The following is an 18,812-nucleotide window of genomic DNA, read 5'->3' on the forward strand; positions in this document are numbered from 1 at the left end:
GGGATTTCGGCTGTCCGAGCATGCTGGGAGTTGAAGTTTTGCAACATCCGGCGGGCCACAGTTTGAGACGACTGGTTTAGTTAATTCAGTATAGTTCTAGAGATTCGGGAGGAGGGAGATCTGAGAGGAGACAAGGTGTGAACCTCCAGGAATGACAAGCTCGGAGCCGGCCGTGTAATTCGCTCATTCATTTTCACACCTTGATGAAAACTCTTTCGCTTCGCTCCCTAATCTCCGTCTTGATGTGACACTAAACCAGTAGGACCCGCAGGCATCTTCAGGCGAGGCGTTCTCGGCTTCATCGTCTTAATTTAAAGCATTTGTCTTCCTACACGGTGCGAATCCAGAGATCTGCAACTCGACGAAAACTTGTCTTAAAAAAAAAGTCACAATCGAGAATCTGGAACTAGAATCTGCCTGAGAATTAGGGTCTACGATTGAGGGGTCTACCACACGTATTTCAAAGGGTAGTTTAGTTATGTATAGTAAAGCGTAATAGGGTTGCCTGGCAACTTTAAATATTAAAAACAGCTCAGACTATTGTAACATAATATAAGAAGTCATACTCACCCTACTAATCCCCACCGCTTCCATTCCAATGCTTCTTGGGTTATTCCACAGTCTGTACATTCTGGTCCCTCTTGGCATGAACATGTGACCAATACGGCCAATTGCTGGTCCTTCTCTGCATGGACACATGACCACGATGGCGAATAACTAACAGGAGCAGGTCTCTACTTCTTGGTCCCTCTCGGCATTGACATGTGACCACTGCAGCCAATCACTAACAGGAACAGGTCTCTACTTCCTGGTCCCTCTCGATATGCACATGTGACCAATACGGCCATTTGCTGGTCCTTCTCAGCATGGACACATGACCACTATGGCCAATCACTGACAGCAGCAGATTTTACTTCTTGGTCCCTCTCGGCATGGACATGTGACCACTGCGACCAATCACTAACAGAAGCAGGTCTCTGCTTTCTGGTCCCTCTTGGCATGGACATGTGACCACTGCAGCCAATCACTGACAACAGCAGGTCTCTACTTCCGGGTCCTTCTCTGTATAGACATGTGACCGCTGCAGCCAATCACTGACAGCAGCAGGTCTCTACTTCCGGGTCCTTCTCTGTTTGGACGTGTGACCACTACAGCCAATCACTAACAGCAGCAGGTCTCTACTTCTTAGTCCCTCTTGGCATGGACATGTGACCACTGTGGCCAATCACTGAAAGCAGCAGGTCTCTATTTCCTGGTCCTTCTCACTACGGACATGTGATCACTGCGGCCAAGCACTAACAGCAGCAGGTCTCTACTTCTTAGTTCCTCTTGGCATGGACATGTGACCACTGTGGCCAATCACTGAAAGCAGCAGGTCTCTATTTCCTGGTCCTTCTCACTACGGACATGTGATCACTGCGGCCAAGCACTAACAGCAGCAGGTCTCTACTTCTTAGTTCCTCTTGGCATGGACATGTGACCACTGTGGCCAATCACTGAAAGCAGCAGGTCTCTATTTCCTGATCCTTCACACTACGGACATGTGATCACTGCGGCCAAGCACTAACAGCAGCATGTCTTTACTTCCTAGTCCATCTTGGCATGGACATGTGACCACTGTGGCTAAGCACTAACAGCAGACATCTCTACTTTCATGTCCCTCTTGGCATGGACATGAAATCACTGTGAGTTTTTATTTTTTTTAGTCGACAAAAATCCACCCAGTCTAATATCTCCATGATGGAAATAAGCAGGTGCGTGTCCCTTTAAATGTATAATTGATTTAGCAGAACATAATGATTTGATGTTATTATCTCCCCGTAGTTACAGCAGGGTTTCATTTTGGCCGCTCACGGTAATTTGCAATCTCATTACCAATTAGTTTCCAAATTACTCAACAATTTTGGGCGATAGCGAGGGCTTAGCGAAAACCCACAATAGTCTCCAAACTGTGAACCTCCGGCTGTCGCAAAACTACAACTCCCAGCATGCCAGTCTGCCAATGGTGTTTCTCAACCGGTGTGCCTCCAGCTGTTGCAAAACTACTACTCCCAGCATGTCCAGACAGCCAACTATAGTGTTTCCCAACCGGTGTTCCTCCAGATGTTGAAAAACTACAACTCTCAGCATTCCGGGACATCTGATGGCAGTGTTTCCCAACCAGTGTGCCTCCAGCTGTTACACAACTACAACTTCTAGCATTCCCGGACAGCCAACAGCAGTGTTTCCCAAACAGGGTGCTTCCAAGCTGTTGCAAAACTACAACTCCCAGCATGCCCGAACAGCCAATGGCTGTTCGGGCATGCTGGGAATTGTAGTTTTCCAAACAGCTGGAAGCACCCAAGTTGGAAAACACTGCCCTATCCTGTGACTGGAAGAGGAACTTTAATCTCGCGATAAACCATACACGGCTGTCTGGGCATGCTGGGAGTTGTAGTTTTGCGACAGCCGGAGGTCCCCAGTTTGGAGACCTAGGTCATAGTAAAGAGATCTGTCTCAAAAGACTTCTCCCCCAAGCCAGCAGGGGGCAACAGTGAGCACCAGAGGGAGCTTGATCCAGAAAAAAAGAGAGTATACTTTGCTATACAGATTCAAAATGGTATTTTTTTAATTAAGAACAATACACTGTATCACTGACCTTTTATAATAACTGTGGCTGGCGTTGACCTTTAAATGCGGACCTCCCCTTTAAACCCCTGACTTTATATATACGGGTTAGCTTTAAGGCATTAGCGATCAATTCCGAGGAGCCCCGGTTGTTCCGTGAGTTTGTTGTCTACGTTGGACGCATTTCATTAAATACTCGTCCTCCTCCAGGAATTTTATGGAAAGAGAGGCTCCCCGCGGGCCTCCGGCGGAGGTTTTTAAGAACCTCTTATTGATTCGCGTGTCATTTAATTTATCGGCGCATAACATTCCCATTCCGATCTCTTTGTTATCTGCTCTGCCACGGGGCCTGACCTCAGTAGGAACTGAGAGATAATGATATCCCCGGAATGTGGCATTTTCACTTAAGCCGAGAATACGGTAGGAATACACAACGCTGTAATGCGATGAGAATATAATGTCAAGTAGGATATTATACAGCAAACTGTGTCCTATTTACAGTACAATAGAGCAAATGAGAGGAAATTACGGTTTCAGAAACGGTACAGAAACATTTAAAAACTGTGTTATATCTTGTGTAGGCTCCTCGGGGGCGGGGCATGACACAGGGATTCTCTCTTAATTATTATTCCTTACACTCCTGAATTATTCCCCAAGCCTCACGATCCCCACACTAGACATAAAACGGCAGATACATTTTATGTGGAGCGTCACCTTTAGTTTAGGTAAAATATTTTACTACGTTACTCCACGTTCTATATTTTCCCTAAATCGAGACTCCTCCCCTCCCAAGTCTGTCTTCGGCAGTCACCTGATATTTGTATTTTTTTCTCTGGCCGTTGAGTTGCTTGTAGTTTATGATGAGGGAAATCAGCTCTCCGTTCGCTGATTTTCTGCCGAGTCTTTGCTTATATACAGCGGCCATGCTTAACAAGCAGAGCTGCAGTGTAAAGCATTGGGGAAATAAAGAGAGACCCTAGTTAGAATAGATTGCAGACTACTTAAGACTCTAATAGACAGTTCATCTAAGACGGAGTCATTGTGGAGCAGAAAAAGAGAAGTGTGTGTGTGTGTATATATATATATATATATATATATATATATACAGGGGTCAAGTCCTGGAAAAAAAAAGTGTAGGAACTACCCCAAGATTTCCACTCAAGGGCTCGTACAGCTAATGGGAACAGTGTTCCTGCTGTGGAAAAAGTGCAGGAACTCAGTTTCTACGCGTTCCTGCAGGACTTGAGCCCTATATATATATATATATATATATATATATATATATATATATATATATTTATATATATATTTCTTGAGTTTTCCACATACGTCTGCCTCCAATGGGTGGTACTTGGGTTGCCCTTTAAAGGGGTACTCCGGTGCTCCAGCGTTTTGAAGATTTTAGTTCTGAACGCTCGTAGCCGGAGGCCGTGATCGTGATGTCACAGCCATGCCCCCTCCATTCATGTCTATGAGAGAAGGCGTGTCGGTCGGAAAGCCCCCTCCCACAGACATGAATGGAGGGGGTGTGGCGTGACGTCGTGAGGGTGTGCGGCTGTGACCTCACAACCCCAGTCGCGGGAGCAAAGTGGGAACCCCGCGATCATTCATCTTATCTCCTATCCTTTGGATAGGGGTTAAGATGTCTAGCAGCAGAGTACCCCTTTAAATCCCTTAAAAGCAGGGGGTCAAGTCCTGGGGGAAAAAAAAAAGTGTGGGAACTCACCCAAGATTTCCACTCAAGGACTGGTCCTGCAGGACTCCTGCTTATGGGAACGGTGTCCCTGCTGTGAAAAAAAAAGTGCAGGAACTCAGTTCCTATGCGTTCCTGCAGGACTTGAGCCCTGCCTACAAGGGAAAAAGAAGAGTGAATGGGTTAATATATTTATGAATATTAAAAAAAAAGCAACTCACAATGCGGATCATCAGTGGATTCAATGGAACATTATTTACAGAATGGTTTATACTTGCTGGAAGTGGAAAAAGAAGGTTAAAGGGGTACTCCGGCCCTAAGACATCTTATCCCCTATCCAAAGGATAGGGGATAAGAAGTTTGACTACGGGGGTCCCGTTGCTGGGGACCCCCGCAATCTTGCATTCAGCGCCCAACTGCCGGGTGCCGACCACGACTCCGCCCCCGTGTGACGTCACGCCCCGCCCCCACTATGCAAGTCTATGGGAGGGGGCGTGACGTCGTCACGCCCCCTCCCATAGACTTGCATAGTGGGGGCGTGGCGTGACGTCACACGGGGCGGAGTTGTGACTTCATGATACTCCGGCCCCGTGGTCGCCACCCTGTAGTTTGTGGGCTGGCAGCGCGGCGTGCAGCTCAAAGAGGTGGGTGCCGAATACAAGATTGCGGGGGTCGCCAGCGGCAGGACCCCGCGGTCAGACATCTTTTCCCCTATCCTTTGGATAGGGGATAAGATGTCTTAGGGCCGGAGTACCCCTTTATTGTCATTGCTCTTTTTAGCCCGCTTGATGATAATCAGAATATGGATGTCTCCTATTGGATTGCAATGGTTAAAAATATCAGTAATTACACTGAAAATAAAGTAATTAGAGATGGATAGATTGATAAAAAAAAAAAAAAAAAAAGGGAAAATATAAATAATTTTTTTATTTATTTTTTCCGGGTGGGACGGGGTAAAAGGGGGAGAAAATGTAATGTGATATTGTGATAGGTTTTTTGTATATGGTGGAATAGGCAATAAAATAATAAAATAAAAGGGAAAAAGAAGAGCGGAGGATTGATTAGCCGGGAGGTGTAATCCCCAGAAGCCATTTGGTTTGTTGTGCGGGGAATGAAAGGCTCCGGTCTGCGGGGACGTTTGGGTTTTAGGTATTCTGAGAGATCGCTGCAATATTCCTATATATTGATTTACTTGCGAAGCTTCTGCTTAACACAGCAAACGCTCTGGCGCACACATGAAGGGGATTCGCCTGAACACCGGTGGATTATTAACACCCAAACCTGATTTATAAAGAGCTGGTAGTCAGCCACGGCCTCCGCACGGCATCGATTTATTCTTCCCCAGAACCTCAGTAGTACCAACCGATGAGCCGCCATATTGTCCTCCTGTGCAGGTAGGGGGTCCACCTAGGTCTGCCCACACCCAGAGTCATCCAGGACGGCCTTAGATTTCCTATGGTGCCCTAAAAGAGATCTCCTTTTCCTTCCCCCACTAAAGAAAGCCCCTGAGTCGTGACCCTAAGACCCCATTTAGGGTCATTTTCATGGGTCAATAAAGCACTTTAGATTTTGCCCCTTATCCTGGGAGTGCTGCTGGAATTCATTTATTTTGGATCTGTACAGTCTGCGAATGGGACTGTTACCCTGCTGGCACCCCGTACCTTGTTATGGATCTGCTTTGGTTGTGCTGCCTTTTACACGTGGTCTTCTATCTATCTATCTATCTATTTATCTATCTCATATCTATCTATCTATCTCATATCTATCTATCTATCTCATATCTATCTATCTCATATCTATCTCATATCTATCTATCTATCTATCTATCTCATATCTATCTATTTATCTATCTCATATCTATCTATCTATTTATCTCATATCTATCTATCTCATATCTATCTATTTCATATCTATCTCATATCTATCTATCTCATATCTATCTATCTATCTCATATCTATGTATCTATCTATCTATCTCATGTCTATCTATCTCATATCTATCTATCTATCTATCTATCTATCTATCTCATATCTATCTATTTCATATCTATCTCATATCTATCTATCTCATATCTATCTATCTATCTCATATCTATGTATCTATCTATCTATCTCATATCTATCTATCTCATATCTATCTATCTATCTATCTCATATAATGGCTTGTGACACCCTGACAATGTTGCCCACCATATTTACATTGTGGTAGCTGGGTGTGATGAGGGCAGATGTTGTTACCCTAGGGGCAGATGGCATTAACCCCTTGTATTCGTGACGCCAGGGCGTGGTTTATCCTCGATACCACCCAAGGTATACCGCTAGATCCTGGGCTAGGCACAGGGGCAATAAATACTCCAATGCCAAGTTACAGTAGCTTTACTGAGAGTAGACAGAGGGTAAAGTCTATACCATCTATACCAGGACCCAAGGAGGTGACTAGTGATGCAGAGACCTTAAAGGTTTGCTGGGACTTGTAGTAGGACTGGACAATTGAATGCAGACCACGCTGACTTGACAGATGACAGGGACTGACTTGACTCATAAAGCTGTGACTTTATCTTACATGACTTGATGGCGGCTGCAGGACTGGACTTTGAGGTCTCCAACACTCTGGACACACAGACTAGACAAGACTGCACTGGACCTCAGCAGCAGAGAGAGAAGCTCCACCCAGGGCTTATATGGGGGAGACTAGCAGGGAGCCTATAGGTCACTCTTGGGGTCACCTGGTCCCTGGTACCTCCTGGGTAACAATCACATGACATAACTCTTAAAGCAACATTACATGTTATAATACAATACACTGCAGAACATATGTACAGGGGGGAAACAAGTGCAAAGGGCCCAGGGGACACTGAAGGAGGCTGCCTGACAGGACAGCAAGGGTACGTCCCGTACTGGGCCACCACAACATCACTGCAGATATGTCCTGCATGATTTCTCGTCCCCCTATATATATAATATATACTGTATGATGTGGCTCCAGGGTGATATAAGGTTGGGGATCTCTGATCCAGAGCTTTGTGTCTCTGATCTTCCCATCCCCCTGCAGACCCCCCAGGGTGCAGTAATACAGAGGACGGTCACTTCTATACACAGAGATCACCTTCTGTGTCTTTGCTGCAGTCAGAGCTCGGAGATCAATGGCTGATACTGATGAGATCCCCCCAAGGTGAGGATAAGAAAATATTCTAACAATAAATCAGGTTAAAGGGGTACTCCGGCCCCAAGACATCTTATCCCCTATCTGTGTATAGGACATTTAATTCAGTAGCAGTGCGGTGGTAATATGCCATCACTGTATGGCGGTAATATTCCATCACTGTATGGCGGTAATATTCCATCACTGTATGGCGGTAATATTTCATCACTGTATGGCGGTAATATTTTATCACTGTATGGTGGTAATATTTCATCACTGTATGGCGGTAATATTTTATCACTGTATGGCGGTAATATTCCATCACTGTATGGCGGTAATATTTCATCACTGTATGGTGGTAATATTTCATCACTGTATGGCGGTAATATTTCATCACTGTATGGTGGTAATATTTCATCACTGTATGGCGGTAATATTTCATCACTGTATGGCGGTAATATTTCATCACTGTATGGCGGTAATATTTCATCACTGTATGGCGGTAATATTTCATCACTGTATGGCGGTAATATTTCATCACTGTATGGTGGTAATATTTCATCACTGTATGGCGGTAATATTTCATCACTGTATGGTGGTAATATTTCATCACTGTATGGCGGTAATATTTCATCACTGTATGGTGGTAATATTTTCATTTTGAAACACACCTTGGAATATGTAGGTTTGTGAGTTGCTACAAACAATGAAGAGTTAACGTTTCGACGCCCAGTGTAATGAATGTATCTCAGACACCGAAATGTAGTGATACACCAGTCCCAGCCCAGTAAATAATGGGAACACTGGGAGTTGTGATAGCTGAGGGCTCCGCACTGGTTCATCATCCATTACAAGACGCGGTCCCAGGATGACTCCAGTACAGACAGTTCTGGGCAGCAATGTCATGTTTGTTCTGGATCAGGGCCCACGCGTTTCACAGACCAGTCTGCTCCTTAAATAAAACAGGGGGAGGGAGTCCGGAGCTAGGACCAGGCACGTATATACCACCGCCCGTGAGATACAGAATATATATACAGGAGGATATATAAAGAATATACATACAGGATATATATACGATCACTACAGGACGGAGAAATGTCTCACTGTAAGTCCTGAAATTCATCAGATCTTCTATGTCTATGGTTTAGACGTCTTTTCATTATTGTTACAGATGTAAATGTTATTTTGTATCATTTGTGTTGAGAAAATGTATTATTATTAATAACAACAAGTATTATTATTTCTTTATATTATTATTTTATATTTTTTATTATTACAATTAATTTACAAATATATCTTTGCATTTGTTTTCTACTTTGTATTTTATTAGTATTATATTATATTACATTTATTTTATTTTATTTTATGAAATTCTTCAATATGCTCCACGTATAGGTCGGCAACTTCTCAAAATGGGATGGCGACATATACGTGGATGTACTGGATCGGGGCCCCAATAGTGGTCGACTACTGAATACTTTTGGATAAGTCCCCAAACATATATATCAATAGTCCCCAAACTGTGGACCTCCAGCTGTTGCAAAACTACAACATCCAGCATGCCGGACAGCCGTTGGCTGATTTTTCTTAGGGGTTGACCACGATTTTTCATCCCGATTTAAAGACAGATATATTCGTATGAAATTTTCTTTTAAAATGACTTATCTGAATTGTACTGACTAATATCACTGTGGGGGTCATCTTCACAGCCGGTCTAAATAAACAACCTCCTGCATGCGCCTTTACATAAATCTCTGTGTATAGTGTGATGAATTCCGCAAACGGGGTGGCCACGCCCCTTCACACAAACTCACGCCCCCACCGCCACAATAGCAATTATGCAAATAGTGCTGATAACACATTATTTGTGCCGCGATTTCAGGGCAAAAAACAAATGCACCAATTAATTGCGGTACCACTAATTAGCCACGATGTGTGAACACAGTCTAAGGAGAACGTCCTTATAAGTGACGCTATTATTAGTGGTAGTACTAGCTGAGTACCCGGGATTGCCCAGTTTTTCCTAAATAATCCTTGTGGGGGAAGAAAAGCAACATAGGAGGAAGTACCAATCCTCATATCTCGTCCTCATATCCCGTCCTCATATCCCGTCCTCATATCCCGTCCTCATATCCCGTCCTCATATCCCGTCCTCATATCCCGTCCTCATATCCCGTCCTCATATCCCGTCCTCATATCTCGTCCTCATATCCCGTCCTCATATCCTGTCCACATATTCCAACCTTATATCCCAACCTCATATCCCGTCCTCATATCCTGACCTCCTAATTCTTCCTCATATCCCGTCCACATATCTCAACCTTATATCCCGACCTCATATCCTGTCCTCATATCCAGCCTCCTATCTCTTCCCCATATCCCGTCCTCATAACCCGACCTCATATCCCGTCCTCATTTCTATTCCCCATACCCCGCCTCATATCACTTCCTCATATCCCATCCTCATATCCCAACCTCATATCCCGTCCTCATATCCCAACCTCATATCTCTTCCACATATCCCATCCTCATATCCCGTCCTCATATCTCTTCCTCATACCCCGCATCATATCCCAACCTCATATCACTTCCTCATATCCCAACCTCATATCTCTTCCACATATCCCATCCTCATATCCCGTCCTCATATCTCTTCCTCATACCCCGCATCATATCACAACCTCATATCTCTTCCACATATCCCATCCTCATATCCCGTCCTCATATCTCTTCCTCATACCCCGCATCATATCGCAACCTCATATCACTTCCTCATATCCCAACCTCATATCTCTTCCACATATCCCATCCTCATATCCCGTCCTCATATCTCTTCCTCATACCCCGCATCATATCCCAACCTCATATCACTTCCTCATATCCCAACCTCATATCTCTTCCACATATCCCATCCTCATATCCCGTCCTCATATCTCTTCCTCATACCCCGCATCATATCACAACCTCATATCACTTCCACATATCCCATCCTCATATTCCGACCTCATATCTCGTCCTCATTTGGGAGGGGTGTGGCCGGACTGACGCATTCACCAGGAGATGCAGAGCGGAGCTTGAGCAGTAAGGTACAGGAAGTTCCATATACTTGCATTGGACAAAAAACCACATCCTTCACCTAAGGGCGACCTTCCAATTATTTTGATATAAGTCGTGGAATTTCAAAAGACGAGGACAACAATCAATGATAATAGATAATAGTATTCTATATGTTTTATTAGAAATATGTTTCTTAATTATTATGATTATTATTTATTTTTTTATTAAAATATTATTTTTTATTATTCATTTATTTTATTTTATTATTTCTCTCTTCCGCCCTCTCCAGATGACATTGACAAATGGCCCGGAGCTCCCAATTATTTTGATATACGTCAGGGAATTTCTGAAGACCGGGACTACAATATTAGTAATAAATAATCGTATTTTATTTATTTTTTACAAATATTTATAAATTATTAATAAATATATTTTTCTGTTCTTTTGCATTTTTTTTTAAATATTTTTATTTATTTTTATAGATTAATTAATATTTTTATTTATTTATTATTTCTCTCTTTCGCTCTCTCGTAATGACATTGACAAATGCCTCGGACCACCCAATTATTTTGATATACGTCGGAGAATTTCTGAAGGATTCTATATCCCTCTGCCCTCCGGTCTTCTCCTTCTCCTTCCGTTCGTCTTAGATTTATCGTACGTGTCATTTCAGGGTCGAGGACTTGCGCACACGTCAGATTCTATATCCCACTGCGCAGATCTGTGTAGGGTTGATACCGTTCATGAAGAATAAACGCTAAGTATAAAGGCCGACACGTAAGGCGCTGTTCACGTAAGGCGCCTTATGCCAGCCGTATTCTTTATTGTTTATACGGTGCATCTGCCATGTCTATCTCAGTGTTTCCCAACCAGGGTGCCTCCAGCTATTGCAAAACTACAACTCCCAGCATGCCTTGGGATGGCCACAGGTCCTCCTTAGGGTATGTTCACACAGCGGAATTTCTGTGCGGAATTTTGACGTAGAATCTGCCGTAAATTTACTATAAATTGATTTGAATCTGATTCCGCATTCCGTCAAAATATGATATGGCTGTCCGGGCATGCTGGGAGTTGTAGTTTTGCAACAGCTGGAGGCACCCTGGTTGGGAAACTCTGCATTAGAGGTATAGAAATAGGTCAGTTTTGCAGCATTGTTCTGCGTGAACAATTTATCATTTTCCTCGGCATCGGAGGATTAGCGTCATCACAAAATCCCCATTTTTTCTTTCATTGCTCCAGATCTTGCGCGGCGGTATGATTGGCTCCCACAATGCACGGCGGCGGTAATGAGTGATGGAGGACGGCGCTTGTCTTCCACCTGTCAGGATGTAATAAACAACAAAAGTACAAAAGAAAAACTCATTTAAAGTTTGCACTGACATTTACGTCTCGTCTGAGGGGAAATTGCTGCAAATTTCCGACCATTTTTTTCTAAGCGATCATTTCCGAGATGATGATGATGATGGCGGAGGCAGGCGGCGAGTAAAGACTGGAAATGAGAAACGGGACTGTAAATCGCTGTCTCTTCTCGGGTCGCGCTGTTTCTTCAGGGGTCGCGCTGTCTCTACTTGGGTTGCGCTGTCTCTTCTCGGGTCACCTTGTCTCTTCTCGGGTCAAGCTGTCTATTCTTAGGTTGCACTGTCTCTTCTCGGGTCACCCTGTCTCTTCTCGGATCACGCCCTCACTTCTCAGGTCACACCGTCTCTTCTCAAGTCACGCTGTCCCTTCTCAGGTTGTGCCGTCTCTTCTTGGGTTCGCACTGTCTCTTCTCGGGTCACCCTGTCTCTTCTCGGATCACACCCTCACTTCTCAGGTCACACAGTCTCTTCTCAAGTCACGCTGTCCCTTCTCAGGTTGTGCCGTCTCTTCTTGGGTTTGCACTGTCTCTTCTCGGGTCACGCAGTCTCTTCTTGGGTCATGCTGTCTCTTCTCAGGTCACGCTGTCTCTTCTCAGGTCACGCTGTCTCTTCTCAGGTCACGCTGTCTCTTCTTGGTTTGCGCTGTTTCTTCTCGGGTCACAATGTCTCTTCTCGGGTCACGCTGTCTCCTCTGGGGTCATGCTGTCTCCTCTGGGGATCATGCTGTATCTTCTTGGGTCGCGTTGTCTCTTCTGGGGTCATGCTGTCTCTTCTCAGGTCGCACTGTCTCTTTTAGATCACACTGGTCCTTCTCAGATCGCATTGTCTCTTTTTAGGTTATGTTGTCTCTTAGGTCATGCTGTCTCTTCTCAGGTCATGCTGTCTCTTTTCGGGTTACGCCGTCTCTTCTCAGGTCAAGCAGTTTCTTCTCGGGTCACACTGTCTTTTCGCAGGTCCTGCTCTCTCTTCTCGCGTCACGCTGTCTCTTCTCGCGTCACGCTGTCTCTTCTCGGGTCACGCTGTCTCTTCTCGGGTCACGCTGTCTCTTCTCGGGTCATGCTGTCTCTACTCGGGTCATGCTGTCTCTTCTCGGATAATGCTGTCTCTTCTCGGGTCATGTTGTCTCTTCTCGGGTCATGCTGTCTCTTCTCGCTTCATGCTGTCTCTTCTCGGATCATGCTGTCTCTTCTCGTGTCACGCTGTCTCTTCTCGGATCACGCTGTCTCTTCTCGGGTCATGTTGTCTCTTCTCGGGTCATGCTGTCTCTTCTCGGGTCATGCTGTCTCTTCTCGGGTCATGCTGTCTCTTCTCGGGTCATATTGTCTCTTCTCGGGTCATATTGTTTCTTCTCGGGTCATATTGTCTCTTCTCGGGTCATATTGTTTCTTCTCGGGTCATGCTGTCTCTTCTCGGGTCATATTGTTTCTTCTCGGGTCATATTGTCTCTTCTCGGGTCATGCTGTCTCTTCTCGCGTCACGCTGTCTCTTCTCGGGTCATGCTGTCTCTTCTCGGGTCATATTGTCTCTTCTCGGGTCATGCTGTCTCTTCTCGGGTCATGCTGTCTCTGCCATCTACGTCCATCTTTAAACTTTGTCTCTAATGTTGTTTAATTCCCCAAATATAATCTGATGCCACATGGTCTGCCCAGATCTGCCACATACACAGATGGCCGCCATCTATCTGAATAATCAAGAAATGTTCCCTGTAACCACATTAATAATGTATTATACTAGTGTCTTACTGTATTTATATGTAGGGGGAGAAAAAAATGACAGATATGGCGCTAATATAGTGCCGGTTATAGTGCCGGTTATCCGTGTATAACCGTTTCGGGATTCCAACCTCCCACACATCTGCAACATTACTGTATTTATGGTATATTATTGTATATAGGAGCAGTATTATAGTAGTTATATTTTTGTATATAGGAGCAGTATTATAGTAGTTATATTCTTGTATATAATAGGCAGTATTATAGTAGTTATATTCTTGTATATAGGAGCAGTATTATAGTAGTTATATTCTTGTATATAGGAGGCAGTATTATAGTAGTTATATTCTTGTATATAGGAGCAGTATTATAGTTGTTATATTCTTGTATTTAGGAGCAGTATTATAGTAGTTATATTCTTGTATATAGGAGCAGTATTATAGTAGTTATATTCTTGTATATAGGAGCAGTATTATAGTAGTTATATTCTTGTATATAGGAGCAGTATTATAGTAGTTATATTCTTGTATATAGGAGCACTATTATAGTAGATATATTCTTGTATATAGGAGCAGTATTATAGTAGTTATATTCTTGTATATATAGGAGCAGTATTATAGTAGTTATATTCTTGTATATAGGAGCAGTATTATAGTAGTTATATTCTTGTATATAGGAGGCAGTATTATAGTAGTTATATTCTTGTATATAGGAGCAGTATTATAGTAGTTATATTCTTGTATTTAGGAGCAGTATTATAGTAGTTATATTCTTGTATATAGGAGCAGTATTATATTAGTTATATTCTTGTATATAGGAGTAGTATTATAGTAGATATATTCTTGTATATAGGAGCAGTATTATAGTAGTTATATTCTTGTATATATAGGAGCAGTATTATAGTAGTTATATTCTTGTATATAGGAGCAGTATTATAGTAGTTATATTCTCGTATATAGGAGGCAGTATTATAGTAGTTATATTCTTGTATATAGGAGCAGTATTATAGTAGTTATATTCTTGTATATAGAAGCAGTATTATAGTAGTTATATTCTTGTATATAGGGGCAGTATTATAGTAGTTATATTCTTGTATATAGAAGCAGTATTATAGTAGTTATATTCTTGTATATAGGAGCAGTATTATAGTAGTTATATTCTTGTACATAGGAGGCAGTATTATAGTAGTTATATTCTTGTATATAGGATGCAGTATTATAGTAGCTATATTCTTGTATAAAGGAGCAGTATTATAGTAGTTATATTCTTGTATATAGGAGAAGTATTATAGTAGTTATATTCTTGTATATAGGAGCAGTATTATAGTAGTTATATTCTTGTATATAGGAGCAGTATTATAGTAGTTATATTCTTGTATATAGGAGAGCAGTATTATAGTAGTTATATCTAAGTGGAGAGAGGTGAGTGGCACCAGTGACTGGACTCCCTAAGTAACAGCCTATTCGTGTTGTCTTGGAGCTTCAGGTATACAAAATCTCTGGGGGTGCAGGTATAACTTCGGTAGTCCATAAATATGAATAAGAGAAGAAGAAATGAAGATACTGCACTCACCCACTGTATGTACTTGAAGATGTAGATTTATTCAGATCCTTAGAGATGGATCCGTAAGGTGGAGGACATGAAGGGGGAGTATTATAGTAGTTATATTCTTGTATATAGGAGCAGTATTATAGTAGTTATATTCTTGTATATAGGAGCAGTATTATAGTAGTTATATTCTTGTATATAGGAGCAGTATTATAGTAGTTATATGAATCCAAAAAGCAAGTAAAGAAAGAAGTACCGCACTCACCCACTGTCAAAAGCCGGGAACGGAAGGGGTTTATTTCAGATCATAAAATCGGAATAACAGCTGCAGGACGTGGAGGAGAGAAAAAAGCCACACACGACTAGTTTCACGCCGGACGGCGCTTTCTCTGGCTGATTTGGCTACCAAGTCAGCCAGAGAAAGCGCCGTCCAGCGTGAAACTAGTCGTGTGTGGCTTTTTTCTCTCCTCCACGTCCTGCACCTGTTATTCCGATTTTATGATCTGAAACCAACCCCTTCCGTTCCCGGCTTTTGACAGTGGGTGAGTGCGGTACTTCTTTCTTTACTCGCTTTTTGGATTCATATGAATACTATACCGTTACCTGCACCTCCAGGTCTAGCCTGGATTATCAGTCCACCTGCACAGCCTCGCATTGTATGCTAAGAACTTTACCTGTTACTAAGGGAGACCACACAATAGTGCCACTCATCTTGTTGGACTGTTATAGAAGTTATATTCTTGTGTATAGGGAGTAGTATTGTAATAGTTATCTTTCAGTCTGGAAATCTTTGACAATCTGGCAGTATGTAATATTCCTATGCTTCAGGAATAAAATATCATGGTATTTCTGGTGCCATCTGTGATTAGGGATATTTCCTGCAGTCCTGTAATAAGTCCCATCACATCTCGTCTTCATTTACTTTAACACCCCAAAGTCTTGATTACTCTCTTAATGTGGTTCTGAATGACACAGAGACTGGGCGGATTCCATAGCATGGCGGTATAATCCCTCCCCGTGTAATAACATTCCCCCCAAGGGTGTGATTATCAACTTGTAAAACAAATGTATGCGCTGAAGCCGGAGAAGTGAATGAAGCGTCTTCTTAGATTTACCCAGTGATCGCCGGGAGCGAAAGCTTCTGTAGATCAAAACAGGAAAAAAAAGTCCGGTCCTCATGGAGCAAAACTAAAAAGACTGACAAATTCAAAGGCCTGATGCATAATTATGTCTGTCCAGACTTCTTATGTACAAGAATATAACTACTATAATACTGCCTCCTATATACAAGAATATAACTACTATAATACTGCCTCCTATATACAAGAATATAACTCCTATAATACTGCCTCCTATATATAAGAATATAACTACTATAATACTGCTCCTATATACAAGAATATAACTACTATAATACTGTCTCCTATATACAAGAATATAACTGCTATAATACTGCTCCTATATACAAGAATATAACTACTATAATACTGCCTCCTATATACAAGAATATAACTACTATAATACTGCTCCTATATACAAGAATATAACTACTATAATACTGTTCCTATATACAAGAATATAACTACTATAATACTGCTCCTATATACAAGAATATAACTACTATAATACTGCCTCCTATATACAAGAATATAACTACTATAATACTGCTCCTATATACAAGAATATAACTACCATAATACTGCTCCTATATACAAGAATATAACTACTATAATACTGCTCCTATATACAAGAATATAACTACTATAATACTGCTCCTATATACAAGAATATAACTACTATAATACTGCTCCTATATACAAGAATATAACTACTATAATACTGCTCCTATATACAAGAATATAACTACTATAATACTGCTCCTATATACAAGAATATAACTACTATAATACTGCTCCTATATACAAGAATATAACTACTATAATACTGCTCCTATATACAAGAATATAACTACTATAATACTGCCTCCTATATACAAGAATATAACTCCTATAATACTGCTCCTATATACAAGAATATAATTACTATAATACTGCTCCTATATACAAGAATATAACTACTATAATACTGCCTCCTATATACAAGAATATAACTACTATAATACTGCTCCTATATACAAGAATATAACTACTATAATACTGCTCCTATATACAAGAAAATAACTACTATAATACTGCGCCTATATACAAGAATATAACTACTATAATACTGTATCCTATATACAAGAATATAACTAATATAATACTGCCTCCTATATACAAGAATATAACTACTATAATACTGCTCCCTATATACAAGAATATAACTACTATTATACTGCTCCTATATACAAGAATATAACTACTATAATACTGCCTCCTATATACAAGAATATATCTACTATAATATCACCATCTACTGGCCAGAGTTTCCTATTGATGTGATACACTTGGTGTCACAGTGTTGTCGGATGGCAGGTTTTCTCTCCCCCCCCCCCCCCCCTGCTGTGTGTTTTCTATAGACGTTCCGCGTTTCGCTCGTAGTGACTTTCCTCGGTTCCTGGTGATTTCCCAGCAGAACACAATATAATATATGTAAATATGCAGAGCGGCCGGCGTGACATCCTCCATTGTTCATGTCAGGGAGGAAATATGTTTGTTTTCTATTACATTGTACGTGTGTATTCCAACCAGTGTGCCTCCAGCTGTAGCAAAACTACAACACCCAGCATGCCCGGACAGCCAACGGCTGTCCGGGCATGCTGGGAGTTGTAGTTTTGCTACAGCTGGAGGCACACTGGTTGGAAAACACTGCATTATACAATTGGCTCATTCATGCAATGACAACTCTGCTTTAAAATGGCAAAATATTACCGCCATATGGTTCCAAGCAAACATTGCCTAAAAGTTAGCTTATATTATCATGTACTTGAGGACCTAGAAAGTCCTGCTAGAGAGAGCATATCCAAATGACTTAGAATGACCGCACAACAGCCCAAATAATAACACCATATAGTGCCCATATATTAATGCCGTACCGTTCTTAATAATACTGCTATACAACATTGACTTGAAAACGTGTCAGTATCTTATTGGATCCAGATAGTATCCCCATAGAGAGTCCATGTCGCAACGCATAGTGCCCAGATAACCGGAAAAAGGGATCCAGAGTGTACCAACATACAGAACTTAAATAATACCACCAAACAACATAGCCATATAGTGACCACATAACAGCACCACATGGGATCCCAAGTAATAACGCAATATAGAGCCCAGATAATCACACTATACATTGCCATATAGTGTCTTCATAACAGGATCCAGCTAGTACTACCCATAAAAGGCTCAAGTAATAATGCAATGTAGTGCCAAGATAATCCCACTATACAGTTACATTGCCATATAGTGACCACATAACAGCACCATATGGGATCCCAAGTAATAACGCAATATAGAGCCCAAATAACGCTATACAGTTACATTGTCAAATAGTGTCCACATAACAGCATCCTATAGGATCCAGCAAGTGTTACCATACAGATCCTAAGTAATAACGCAATATAATGCCCCAAAAAAACAACGCTGTACAGATTCATTGCCATATAGTGACCACATAACAGCATCATATAGGACCCAACTATTACCACCATACAGATGCCAAGTAATAATACAATATAGTGGTGAAATAACGCTATA

General features: G+C 41.8%; 1 protein-coding gene across 2 annotated transcripts in view; it reads left to right on the forward strand.

Annotated features, from left to right (window-relative positions):
• LOC130293572 (G protein-activated inward rectifier potassium channel 2-like) overlaps window positions 1-18,812 on the forward strand; it is a 69,515-nt gene that overhangs the window by 16,943 nt on the left and 33,760 nt on the right. The window contains exon 1 of one of the 2 annotated variants that reach the window (XM_056542411.1): window positions 10,809-10,869. The exons of the other annotated variant lie outside the window; for it this stretch is intronic. The gene's annotated coding sequence lies outside the window, so the exon portion shown is untranslated. Of the gene's footprint in view, window positions 1-10,808; window positions 10,870-18,812 lie in introns of those variants that run through there. 2 annotated transcript variants of the gene reach the window in all.

This window comes from Hyla sarda, chromosome 10, assembly GCF_029499605.1.
Source record: "Hyla sarda isolate aHylSar1 chromosome 10, aHylSar1.hap1, whole genome shotgun sequence".
NCBI lineage: Eukaryota > Metazoa > Chordata > Amphibia > Anura > Hylidae > Hyla > Hyla sarda.